Source organism: Manacus vitellinus, unplaced genomic scaffold, assembly GCF_001715985.3.
Source record: "Manacus vitellinus isolate BGI_N305 unplaced genomic scaffold, ASM171598v3 scaffold_5_pilon, whole genome shotgun sequence".
Classification (NCBI taxonomy): domain Eukaryota; kingdom Metazoa; phylum Chordata; class Aves; order Passeriformes; family Pipridae; genus Manacus; species Manacus vitellinus.
In genome coordinates this window covers 32146969-32160212 of record NW_021940682.1, presented here as the reverse complement: position 1 = coordinate 32160212, position 13244 = coordinate 32146969, and the positions used below count along the sequence as shown (strand labels likewise).

The following is a 13244-nucleotide window of genomic DNA, read 5'->3' as shown; positions in this document are numbered from 1 at the left end:
CTGTGCGCGGAATTGCAGCTTTAATTCTTTATTTTCTTTTAACCTGAGGAAGCAGCAAGACTCGCTCTGCAGCCGCTTCCCTCCCCGCGGCCCCGGCGCCGCTCCCGGCGCGGCCCCGACGCCAGTGCCGCCGCCCCGCCCGCCCGCGGCTCCGCGGGGCTGCCCGGAAGGCGATCGCGCCGCGCTCCGGAAGCGGAGCCGGGCAGGGTCCGGCCCAGAGCGCGCCCTGTCGCTGCCGCGCTCGGAGGCGCAGCCGTGCCCAGCCCGACGCGGGCGCCGTCTCGCCCGTCACAGGCGGCCCGGCCCGGCGGCCAGCGCGGGGCTCATGGCCAAGGTGGGTGCTGGTCCTTGCCCCCTCTCCCGGCTCCTTCCCGCGGGGTGCCCGGCGCTCCGCTGCCGCCCCTCCCAGCGGAGCCTCCCGGGCCCAGGAGCAGCCCTTGCCTCGCCTCCTCCCGTGGGAGCCAGGGCTGGGATGTGCCGGCGGTAGGACCTGCTCCTCCTGCCCCGTGGGTCCGGGTGCGGGAGGTGCGTGGGGGCGGCGCCCCCACGGGCACGGGGGGCTGCGGCCGGGGTTGTTTGTGGGCGGGACGGCGGGGGCGGAGGGGGGATCGTCGCCTTGTTCTGCGGCTGGTGCTGGGGCGGGAGCGGCGGTGGACGAGCGGAGTGTGAGTTTAAAAACAAAGAGGAGGCGATAAAGTTGTCCCGGCGGTGGCTGTGCCCGAGGCAGGTCTGGCGCGGGGAGCGGTCCCGGCTGCCTGACCTGCCGCCTCCTCGGCGTGTCTGACCGTCGTGTCTCATCCCGTGTGACCTGTCAAGCGCTCGCACCTTCCCCCAGGTCAGCTGCGTCTGTCACATGCCTCCCGAGACAACCGCGTTTGCTGTTCAAATCGCCGAGCAAGCCCAGGGGCTTTAGAGGTGCAAGCCTTGAGACTAATTGAGAGCTCTGGCGGGTCAGTGGGTTGGGACCAGCAGACAGTCTGCCAGGGGAAGGGGATCCTGCAGGCTCTTCAAAGTGGTGCTGTGTGTATGAATGAAAGTTATACCTAGCTCACTGCCTCGTCATTTTAAACTTGCCTTCCTGACATATCCCTAGACGTGAATGCACCAAGGATAGATCTGAAGAGGCGCAGAGGTGTCTCAGTACTTGTTTGACTCGATTCTCCATCTAAACTTAATTTTTTCTTAAACGAAAGCATGTGTTCTTATCTTCCTGGTCACTGCATCTTGTTCAAAGTTAATGCATAAGATGTTATAATCATCATTAGAAATCACTAGGAGTGTTGTTGGACTGTGAGTTGAAATTAATGCTATTATTACAATGAATTACGCTGTAGAAATCAGGGTTGATTTTAAAATCTTGCCAACTGTGTTTTGATATTAATAATATTTTTAACAAGTGTTTAATTTGTGACTTTTTTGAATAGTCCTTTATTTTTTTTTTAACTTAAAGCCCTAGTGACAAAGCAAGATTTAGTGTAATGAGCAAAAAAGTTCTCTGAATAAGTATTTTTTATCTTTCCTTTAATTGGTGGTAATATTAGCAGTAACTGTGTATCATGAATCTGTCATTAAATCTGTTCTGCTAGTTCTGCAATGTATTTATATTTAGGGTAATGAAAAACTACTTTTTTAACATTTATTGCTCTGTTAAAAATGGCTTGGTGTTAAGATATACGGGTTCAGATCCAATAAGCATTCTGTTATCTTGTTAAAGTCAGCAGAACTGCCAGGGAAATTCATTGTCTGTTTTCCTTGGTTAGCAAGTGCATTTGAACAGCGCACCCATCTATGCCTGCTTGAAAAGAAACTTGTAGCAGTATAAATCACCAGGTCAGGCCCAAAAACTGCTAACTCCATTCCAAAGGGAAAGAAATTAAGAATTTTATTCCTTGACTGAGATTCCCTATTTACTTCTGTGTCAAGAATGCTTTGAAAATGTGTGTTGAAACAATACACCAGCAGTTGTATGAATATCTGGTTAAAGGGGTTTCCATTTTCCAGTTCAGTGTGTTGTCTCAAATGTTGGTGGTGAATTGTAGTCAAGATAAATTGTTCTCACTTCTGTGTAATTTTTACAGGCAGAGTGCTTTGGAACACTTTTTCATCCTACAAGAAATTTCTGTTGAAGAGAAGACCAGTTGTCTTAAATTACTGCAATGGGCAAGTGGTAGTTTGTGGAAGAATCTAGCTTTGTGAGAAAAAAAATAGTTTCATAAGCTGGAAAAATATAAGACATGGTACTTGGGAAGACTGGTTTGCAGATACATGCATCTGATTCTGCACTTCAGTTCTTGAACTGTAATGTTGATATGCCTTATCTTTTGAATTGATATAATTGTTTCTTTTCTTTGTCAACTGGATGAACATAAACAGATACATTTACTTCCTATGGAAGCAGTTCTCTGCTAAATCTAATGATCCAGTAATAAATTCTATTATTAGGAAGTTAGCAAGACTACTGCTAACAGTCTGTACTCCTACTTATGATAATTCACTGTTAAAAAGTTATCTTGAAAGTAGCTACATCCGTATTTGTTAGGTGTCTGATTCTGAATGCATTGAAATTAATTTTGTTCACTTCCGTGACCACTGGGACTTGCAGTTTAAGCAAAACAATTTCTTGAATAATGGATGGAATTCACTCCGGAGTAGGCCGGTTTGTAAGATCACTTTAATCACCAAAAGTATTGTTTAAATTCCTTGTAAATACTAAAATATTAAGCTTATATTTAGCATGGCTGCAGTGGTTTTATTTTGTATGTGTTGTTCCTGTGCAAATACCTGAGGTGATTTAATCAGTGATGTTTAAAAGAATATCTGGTCAAACTGTCATTAAGTTAGAATAAGTAATGTTCTCTCTTTGTTTTATTAAACATGAAGGGTGAAATTAGTTAATGTAGTGAACTGACCTCTCTTCCTACAGCTTGTGTCCAAGTGGACTGTGGCCACCTAGGTTTCTGAAAAAATTGAAATAATCTTAGGAACGAATTGATTAAAATAATCACGTTCAGATGTGCAGGCACGTTTAGATTTAAAATGTGGCGGTGTATGAGTGCCTTTCCACAGCATCACAAACTGATCAAAATTGTACCTCCTGCATTCCCAGGCTCTTTCCTTCTTTTCCTTCCTTGTGCCAGTAAGGATTGCACTGGGAGCTGGTTCAGGAAGCTGAACTGCCGGAAAATGAGCAACTTTTTTTTTTTCATGGTAGAATTAGTATTTAGTTGACTCAGCACCCTGAACCGACTCAACCTGCAGTTGCATACCTGTCAGTGGCTATGTGAGTGAAGAGGTGGGATCCCAGAGAGGAAGGGAACAGTGGCACTTCATAGGCCTGCATCTGTCAGGACCATGGTGCAGGACTCCAGCCTGCGACCTGCTCCTGCTTTGCATCAGTGTACAGCTGGTGTAGATCAGCTCCACCATTGAAAAACATGGTCCTGTTTGCTTCCACCCCACTCTGCTGCTTCCTCCTTTGTGCAGGCAAATACTTGTATGGTTCTGTGGTGAGCCGGGCTGAGGATTGAACTAACCTGGGGGAGGGGCAGGGGCAGGGAGGGGAGGGTTTGGTTTGAGCTGGATCAGTTTGCTGCACAAACATTTGTGCTGGCTCAAAGATGGGGGTGGAAGCAAGCAGTAAGGGGAGCAGGGTGTGTCTGTTTCTTTTGGTGACAGTGACACATTATGCCAGTTTAAAGTATATTTGATACTGGCCTAATTCTGTAAGGTTAAGCTGGTACTGCATTGAGAGTTTGAAGACATTGTTTGGTTATGGTTCATGGGCATATTTTACATCTAAGACCCCTTAAACCACAGTCTAATTTCAGTATGTACTTTGAAGGGATTTTGAGGGAAGAGTCTGGCCTTTTGTATAGTAACTAATTTTTAAAAATATTTCAATTTGGTACCTATTGTTTCATTTAGAGGTACTTAATGGGAAAATATGCTCCTGTTTATAACTGCTGTTCATCCATCAAATTACTGCAACAAATTTGTTCAGCATGTATATTGAGTTCTTAAATTTAAAAGACTTAAATAAGAAAAGATAGTGATCAGAGTGTCCACTAAGAAAACTGCAAGATATTTTGCAGCAGTGAGTAGATAAACAAACTGAACAAATCTGCAAAAATTGTGAGGCTTCCCTAAGACATACATTATAACTTCAGTCAGTTTCTGGGGAGGCAGTCTGTGAATTCTTAAGTAACTGTAATGGTTAGTGGTTTTCAAAATCTGTCTTAAGGCTTTCAGCCTATCACTGAAGTTGTACTTAGTGTTTCAAGATATGGATAGGCATTGATTTTTATCTTCCCCCCCCAAATATCTGTGAAAATTGTAGATACTGTGTCCATCAGCCATTTGTCTGTGCTTCTCTGCTGTAGATTACCATGCTAAATGACCCTTTCAGGAGAAGCTGTATGCAGTGTTATGTGCTTTAGGCATAATCAGCAGTTAAATGGACAGTATTAGCTCAACCTGCCTTCAGTGGTCAGTTACTTTGATTAATTTTTCCCAAAGGCAGTTAATGTGCTCTGATGTGATTCACTCTCTTTGCTGGATGGTGGTGAGTAACTCTGGGCAGTAGCTCCTGCTGGAAGTGATGACCTATCTGCAGCCTTTAAGTGACGTTTTCTGTAACAAGTGTAATGGGTTTTATTTTTGTCTGCCACTGAATAAGATAGTTTTTTAACAGAGGTATTTGAGGAGCTGTTGGCTGAAAACTGCTGCCCAGAGATGTGTAATTTAACACAATGCATGCAGATAATATCTTGGTTGTATACAAGCTGTAGAACAGCAGTCCTAATAGACTTTCAGTTTTACACTCTTAAGCATCATCTTTCCTTGTTGGCCCTTCTGTTTAATCAGTGTTAGATGTGAAGATTCTTTTTGAATTTGAACTGGTAATAAACAGGTGTGTGGTGCTTTCTCTTATAAATATGTATGCATATAAATTTGTGTGTCTGTATCATGTATTCTCCAAGTATGGTGTATTTTTCAAAGCTTCCTCTTCACTGCATCTGGCAGGGTGGCAACAATCATGACAACCAATTTAGTTCACTCTTTATTGAGATCCATCATTCTGCAACCATGTGATTCTCCAGAATTTCAGTTTTCCCCTCAAGCTTCAAATGACAACAGGAATTATTATCCCTTGGCTTAAAAAAAAAGAGCGAATAACTTGTTTCTGATGTTTATACAATAAAAAATCATGATTATTGCATGTTTGGGACTGACTATATACATTCTTTTCTAATTAGTGGAAATGGCATTGTGACTACTGACTGTTTCCTTCTCATGTCTTAGAGTACTTAGATTTCATGTCCTATTTGTTCTTTCTCTAAAATGCTTTCACATCGATATGTGGGGTAGTGAGATGAGAAGCTCCTTGTCACATGAGTGACATATAATCTATCACTGACTTCTCAGATTCTCCAGGGTAATCCCTAAATTTTTTGCCTGAATCTCAGTCAATGAAATAATACTAGTATCTGTGTTAGGCAGTATGTTCCTCTGAATTATTGCAAGTGTAAGATTGTTTTGTTGCCTGTCATTGCTATAACACCTGCCTGTGCTGGACGGCCACCTTTATTTACTTCAGCTTCCAGAGTCAGCCACAGTTACTAGACCTGCCACTTCTTCTCACTGAACTGTGGTGTTTTTGTTGTTGTTGTTGTTGTTGTTGTTGTTGTTTATTTATTTATTTTTATTTTGTTTTGGTTTTATATAAAAATTCAGGTTCAGTTTTGGATGGTAGAAACACCTCTGTGTTGGTACGTTTTTGAACTAGGATTTAAAAAAATAAACCCAAATGTAGGTTTTAGAATTATCCTTTTCCTTTATTTATGATAAATGTGTATCTTATAGCAAAGGCACTCAAGTATATCTTGCTATTCAGCTTTTTCTTGTGCTATGTCTGTTACTTTGCTGTTGAGGAAAACGTGTATGAAGTATCTATGCTTGTAGCAAAAGCTGTGAACTACAGGGCAGTTGGTGTATCTGAGATAGTGATAGTTTTCCTGTACTGTATACCCAACTCAGGAGAGATTCAGGCACCTCTGTTTTTAGTCTGCAGAACTGACTTCTTTTCCTTCATAGTGATTTTGGTCCTGGCAGGGTTGAGATGCTACTGCTGTCATTCCCACAGTGGTGACAGTTACTGTAACCCCCTGATCTGTTACTGTGTGCTCCTGACTCAAAGGTGAAAAGTTGCTTTAATGTACTGCCTTTTCAAGGGTAAAATAAGCTCTCTATCCTATATGCCAGTACCTGGATTCCTGTGTTTCTAGTGTAAGATACAGGTCTTGGATCTCTCGCGGGAGCTGCAGTTAACACTAATGTGGTGATATTTTCACTGTTTTCCTATCGCTGCTGCCAAAGAAGTTAAACTGCATAATAGTTCTTATCTGTGCCAGTTGCTCACCTTGACACAAATGAAACATCTATCTTTCAAGAAGATTTCTTAAACACTTTGCACAGGGATATTGTCTTCTTGTGCCCTATTATGACACTTGGCACGATATGCAGGTGGGGGCATTCCATTCTTACCATAATTTAGTTGGTAAATGTGATTGTAGTGGTTGTTTAAAATCATAAAATATCATGAGTTCACATTCTGTGAACATTGGAAGGATACTCATCAGCACAATTCTAGATGTATTTCTGAGATTTAACGTCTTTGTTTCATTACTTGCAAGATGTTTGACAGGGTATAGAGTTGACTGGTTTTGCCATGTCTTAGGACGCTGTGAAATCTTTTCCCAAATGGAGATGTTGAAGCAGTTGCTTTAAAGGGGAAACTCCCACTATTTTTTTTGCAGAAATGCAAACTTTAGTTCATATATGAACTTGAAGTGAAAAATGAATGATCTAGTGCTGGTGTTTGATCTTGGTAGCAGCGTATCTTACGTTGCGCTTCTCTGAACTGACAGCAGTAGCTTTTTGCTTAGCAGCACAGCAAAGCAAAACAAAGTTGACTGTGCAGCAGTTATCCTTCAGACATGGCTAAATTTTTCAGTCTATTTATGAGTATCAACAAACACTTTGTACATACTTTTGCAATGCGTTGAATGCTTCTATTTTCCTTTAATTTAGCTTAAAACTAGTAATGGAATTCCTGAGGTTTTGAGAGGAATAGCTCTTGGCAAGCCTAGGGTTTTGAAACCAAAGGCAAATTAAGATACCAAGCAAACACAGGGAGGGCTACTTCTTCATGGAAGTATGTTAAGATTCTTCTGACGTATAAGCATTTGTTGTAGTTTGGGTTTTTTGTTTGTTTTTCTCTTTTAATCTCTTTGAAATACTCCTTTAAAGCACAGTTGTTGTTTTTCTTTTAAGAAAATCGCACTGTAACACAAGGGGACTTTTCTTTCCCCCTTGATGTCACTTAACAGGTTTAGCCTTTTCAGGCAACCATTACAAATAGAGGGGTGTAATGCTGCTTTCTTTCTAGTTGTCTATATTTTTTGGTAACTCAAACACTGATTGAAGCATGTAGTTAGAACACAAATTTTAGTTTAAATAAAATAAGCTCTTGCTTTTAAATCACAACAATAACTGTAATTTAAAGTAGCTGTTACTGTGCATCTGTTCAGGTGGTACAATAATACAATTAAAAATTATTTAGATTTTCAAAGTGTAGTTGGGCTTTTTGTAAAACATATAGCTAAGCTGCTTTAATTTTGTGGGAATAAGAAGACATATGATGTAGAGAAACTTGCCTGGCTGTCACAAACTTGACCTCTTCTGCCTTTATGGTACTGCTTGCTGCAAGCCTCTTCCCTCTTTTGTACCCTCTTCCCACTAATCCCAAGGGGTGTAGCATTCATAGGAATCTTGCAGGCTATCTCCTTTATTTATGTTACTGCATTTCTTTCTACAGTTTTATGGCTCTTTACGTGCCTTCATTTAGCCCTCCATTTCCTTGCAGTGTTTCTTATTAATATAATAATTTTGAATGTTTCAGAGCTCATTATCTTCCTTCTCAAACTTAACTCATTTACTTGCCATTTGGGATACTGCTGATAGTGGTTTAATCTCACCCAGGAAGAGCAGTTGTTTTTGGGAGTAGCCCTCTCTTTTTCCTCTTCTCCTTGAGTCCATGGTCATGTTTTATTCATGTGCTCCTTCTTCCTTGTCCAAAGAACATTTTCAAGACCACATTTTCTTCTTCTGTCTTTGCAAATGAAGCTTCTGTATCTGTCACCTGGAGTACTACAAGTACCTTCTCCCTCTTCTCCTGATATTCTTATCTCTGCAATCTGTTCAAAATAGAGCTGGTACAACATTTCCCTACTCTGAGTGCTAGTTTCCTCGTCAAGCTAAAGCTAGCGTATTGTCTTTGAATTCAAAGACTCACACTGCATATTTCTGCATCATAGTCTTCTTTTTCCTTGCTCCTTTTGGTGCTCAAATCAGTCTTTATTTCTCCCTCCCCTTCCCCTGCCTTTACTTCTGTTTCATGTCATATCCTTCACTTTGATTTACAAAACTTTTGAGAATAACTGTATGTCACATGTGTTAATACTACTACAAGAGAAAATGATTGCACCTCTAACTTCTCTTCTTGGGTATTAGAGTATCCTGTTGTCTCTTTGCTTATACAGATGAATTACATTTTTATCTACCCAAGCTGACAGGGATGCTTGTTACTTTTGCATCTTTTCTTATAGATGCCTGTGAAATGTACGTTGCTGTATATCTTTGAAATCTGGTTCACTTGTCTAGTGACTATACATTGTAAAGAGCACCAGTAGCGTGCTTTGAAGTCTATTGTGTGAGTACCCTGTCAGATTTTGTGGATTTTTACTATCCTATGTGATTTCAGTTAGTAAATATTTTTTTCTGCACTTGGCAGGTTTCTTTGGTGAGGCAAATAAGATGCAATCTGAAACTTTTATTGAAATTATATACAAATTGAATTTAAACTGGCAGTCAAAGTAAGTGCCATGTCCTATGCTTGACTTATTGCAGAAATAAGCTAAAATTAACAGAGGTAATATTTTTTTCTTAATAAGGAAAGCCAAGGGACTCAAATAATTCTTTTTGTGTCTCATGAAACTTTGAGTCACAAGGTTTTTGTGGCTCGTGTTTTGGATTTTGTTTGTGATTTTTGGGAGGGGGTTATTTTGGAGAAAGTTAAACTTTTGCAGCTCCTTATTATTTGAATGCTTTTGGCTGGTAATACAATGAAGAAGTAAACCAGAAATAATTGCTAAAATAAGAAGTTTTAACATATAGCTTGCTGTACCTGTCTTAGAAATGTTTTAGGATAGTAAAGTCATTGTGAATCTCCTGCATCATGGCAGCTGCCTTGTGCTTCCTTCTCTTAAAATCTACTGAATAGACTTTCATGCCTTGAAATTGAGAATGCAGTGTATGTGTTACTCATCAGTCTGTATTGCCATAAATGTAAAAGGAGTAGGGCAGTGGTAGTTAGTGTTAGTTCTCTCAAATGTACCCATATTAATGCTAAAGGGAGCTGGATGTCTATGTAGTATCTGTCTGCCTGCCTATACAGTATCTGTGCAGCTAGGCTGGAGATAGTCTTAAATTCTTAAATAATTGCCCTCTACTTTAAGGTTCCTAAAAGCATTTACTTGGCAAATGTTTGGATGCTCTGTGTGAATGTGAATGCCTGCTTTCTTATTTTTCTGATAGCTACCTCTTTCTTCATTTGCTGTACAAGTTTTAGGTGATGGTATTCAGTTCCTGAGAGAGCTTCCTCTGCATTTGCAGTTTTGCTAGGAAGGATACCATTATGGTAATCTTTTTTATTAAAAGGCATTTAGTTCAGACTTTTTAGATCTGAAACAGTAATGAACGAGCTAATATTAAATACAGTATGATCCAATAAATTGTTTTCTAAACTCGAACTTTGTGGTATTTGTTTATTATAACAACAGTGTTGTGCCTATATTTAGAGAAATCCTGAGTGATTCATGCCAGTTGATCAGTCCTGCAACTCCAGAGAGTGCTCCATTCCTAAAAATTGCTGGACTAGAAAAGAATGTGTACAGGAACGGAAAAAGGGAAGGTGCTACACAGGCCTCAGACAAACTATTTTATTTTTTTGTATTTTCTTCCCTCCTCCTTTTTTTTAGTAGAGGGGTAGGTGGGTAAACCTTTCTTATACAGTGCTTACATCCTCACTCCCTAAGTTCCAGAACTGCTTCTGATAACAGAGGTGGGCAGAGCATTTCCATGTTGTCCTGTGGCTCTTTAGTTCTAGAGGAATGTGTGTTTTGTCTCAGAGGTACAACATATACCAGAAACTTAGATAAGCTTCTAGTTTCTGTAGGACTCTTTGGGTTTAAGTGTACATTATGACTGTTATTTTAAGATACTTCTGACCACTTAGGGTCTTGAAATATTTCTACCAGTAAAGGGCAACAAAGTTCCCTTCAAATTCTAAAGTTCAAGTTATTTGTCTTGGATTTTCTCTGCCTACAGTGTTATGTGGATCATCTGACCTTCACAAATGTGTTTTCTTTTACTGACTTCAGTCCATAAGTGCAAATACATTTCTTTAATAAATCTGTCTTTCTGCCTCAGAGTTCTTTATTCTGAACTAGTCCCATAGAACACAACTTCATGTATGTCTGCTAAATTTAAATTTACTTTTCTTGAAGAGTTTGTATTTCTTATGTCAGCTATAATATAGAATTTTATTTGTTAAATGGATGTAAATAATTGTAAATTGTATGGTTCTAAAACAGTTTCCTATCAAAGTAAAAACTTGTTGAACATTGTCAGTAGTCTGAAATTAAAACTACCTTTCTGAATGTTTGATTATACCAGTACTATATCAGTTTAGCATTTTTCTATGAATTCTTCATTTTAAAATTCTTCATGTAAAATAAATCAATAATGCTTATTTATACTTAAACCTGTCCCCTAACCTGTTTCACCCTTCCCAAGGATATAAGCACCTCTGATTTATGCTGGGGCTCAGCCTAAGGCAAGCTGTGTTTGTGTCAAGGCTGAAATATTTAAGTGTTATGGTTCACAGGTACAAGCGTGTAAAAAATCATTTGGCAAGGAGTTTTATGTTCACATCTCACCTCTGATAGCTTCCTATACTTTTATCTATTGGTAAGTAAATTGCAGCACAGTTTTGAGCAGCTCTTTATTTATTTAGATCCTGATTCATGTAAGATATTGCTTAGTGTTTTGGATTCTCATTGAACTAGAGGTGACCAAATTTAGTGACACACGTGGGAAAAATAAGGTTCAACTTAAGCATATGCTGGTCAGTTTGGAATTTACTGGTTAGAAGCTCTCCTTAGGAAGGATGATTTCTTTGTAGTTTGGAGTAGGAAGATACCTGAAGAGAAGGAAACTGGTTCAGCTGAGGCGTTGAGGACAGACTGAAGTACCTAATGATAAGTAGTGTACTCTGATGACTACTGTGGGATACTTTATACTAATAAGTAGAGTGATATTAATCAGTTGTTGTGTGATATGTCAAACTGCTTTGGTTATAAAATGACTGGTTGCAGTTGTACTATTTGATTGACACTAGTGCTGACTTCTGAAGTGAGCAGTGCATTAAGGAGGGTGTACTGGATTCTTATCAAGTGTCCTATCATACATGTATTAGTGAGGCTTTAAAGGAGTTAGACTTTAAATTTGTTCTGTGTCAAATATTATTTCTCAAGTGTGTTATACCAGGGAAATATAGCTTCAAAAAACTGTCTATGTTCTTGACTTCAAACCAAACAAGGAAGTATGAAAGAAGAATGCCTGTGTGATGGAATAATTAAGTCTAGCAGTGGTGAACAGTGAAGTGTTTTACGTAGTAGTTCGAACAGTAAATGTTGTGGGCTGACTGTGATTTGTGAGAGATCTTGGTTTGCATTCATTGTGAAGACTTTCTATGAATTAATTCTAATACCAAACGCAATTTCATTTAAGTCACATCACTGATCACCTTTCGGTTTGAATGGACTGTTTTGAGGTGGGGAGTTGTAGGAAATTTTGTTACTACATAGCATGTAAAACTAGAAAGAATAAGGGAGTGTTGTCTTTGAAATACATGTCCAGGGTTGCAAATAAAATGCAACTTAAATTGTTACTAAGAATTGTAACCAAAATGTTTGATGTTAAATTTTTATGTTAAACACTATTTGCTGAGATACTGATAGGCTAATCCTATTAACAAACTTTATTTAAACTTTCTTTGGGCTTCAAATCTGTATTTGTGAATATATTGCTTTTATGCTATTGGTGAAAGTAAAACCATTGTTAAATGGAAATTTGGTAAAAATCTCAGAAATCTAGAAACTGAGTTTTCTTTGTGCTGTGCCCATCACACTTTCTTTCCAAACCAAGATATGGAGAAGAAGAAAATGCCTTTTTTTTTCCCCTGTTACATAATGTGTAATTTAGGACTAGGGATTTTTGCTTAAAAAAAATAAATTATAGAAACACATTATTACCAAGACTTGAATTTTTGTGCTGGTGCAGATGCACAGTGAGTAGATCATTCCTACCTCCTCTAAATATATTTTTAATTTGTTTGAATGACACAGTTCTGCCCAGCTGCTGTACATTTGGGTGAATTGTTAACAGTTAAACTGGATGTCAGTAGGTTTGGGGTTTTTTTAAGTCAAAAATAGTGATTGGGGCACTTTTTCTGCAGTTCATTTTGCGCAATTGCGCACACCGTGATTAAACTATTTGTAAATGAGTTTAGAGTATGCCTTATGATATTTTTTGTTTGTTTGCTTTAAGAGGCCATGATGTGAACTGCAGCGATTTAGCAGCTGATTCTTAAGTAGTTCAGTGTTTATCTCCTGAATAAGGTCTGGATTTTGTTGGGAGGCTGGCACTCAGTGAGGACAGTGAATTTATCGGCTGACTTCTTGGTTGCTACTTCCCAGAACTTCATTTTATTTCCGTGAAAACTGTAAGTGCTTCCCTATTAAGCGTGTGCATTCATAGGCAGACATTAGACCTGTTCCTAAGTAATGGATTGTATCAGTGGGTTTTATTGTGCCCTACATTTTCATACATTTTAAGCATGATTTATACCTCTGTTTTAATACTTTTTTCTTTTTAATCAATGAAGCTACTAGATGTGCTTCAGCTAGGGTTATATTTCAGTAGTGATGGCATATGTCTATCGTAGTGACTTGGCAGAGATTTTAAACACTTTGCAAATGTAATTAAACTTCTGAAAAGTGTCCACTGTAGAAGATTCTTTAGGGAAACTCTCAAATGAGAGTACAGTGCCACATAAGTAGCAG

At 39.2% G+C, this 13244-nt stretch overlaps 1 protein-coding gene across 2 annotated transcripts in view; it reads left to right on the top strand.

The window, feature by feature from the left end:
* The first annotated feature begins 223 nt into the window (after positions 1 to 223).
* Positions 224 to 13244, top strand: part of FRS2 (fibroblast growth factor receptor substrate 2) — a 52986-nt gene continuing 39965 nt past the window's right edge. Inside the window, exon 1 of one of the 2 annotated variants that reach the window (XM_018080662.2) lies at positions 224 to 334. The gene's annotated coding sequence lies outside the window, so the exon portion shown is untranslated. The remainder of the gene's footprint in view (positions 335 to 13244) is intronic. The other variant, XM_029963564.1, reaches the window with a different exon arrangement.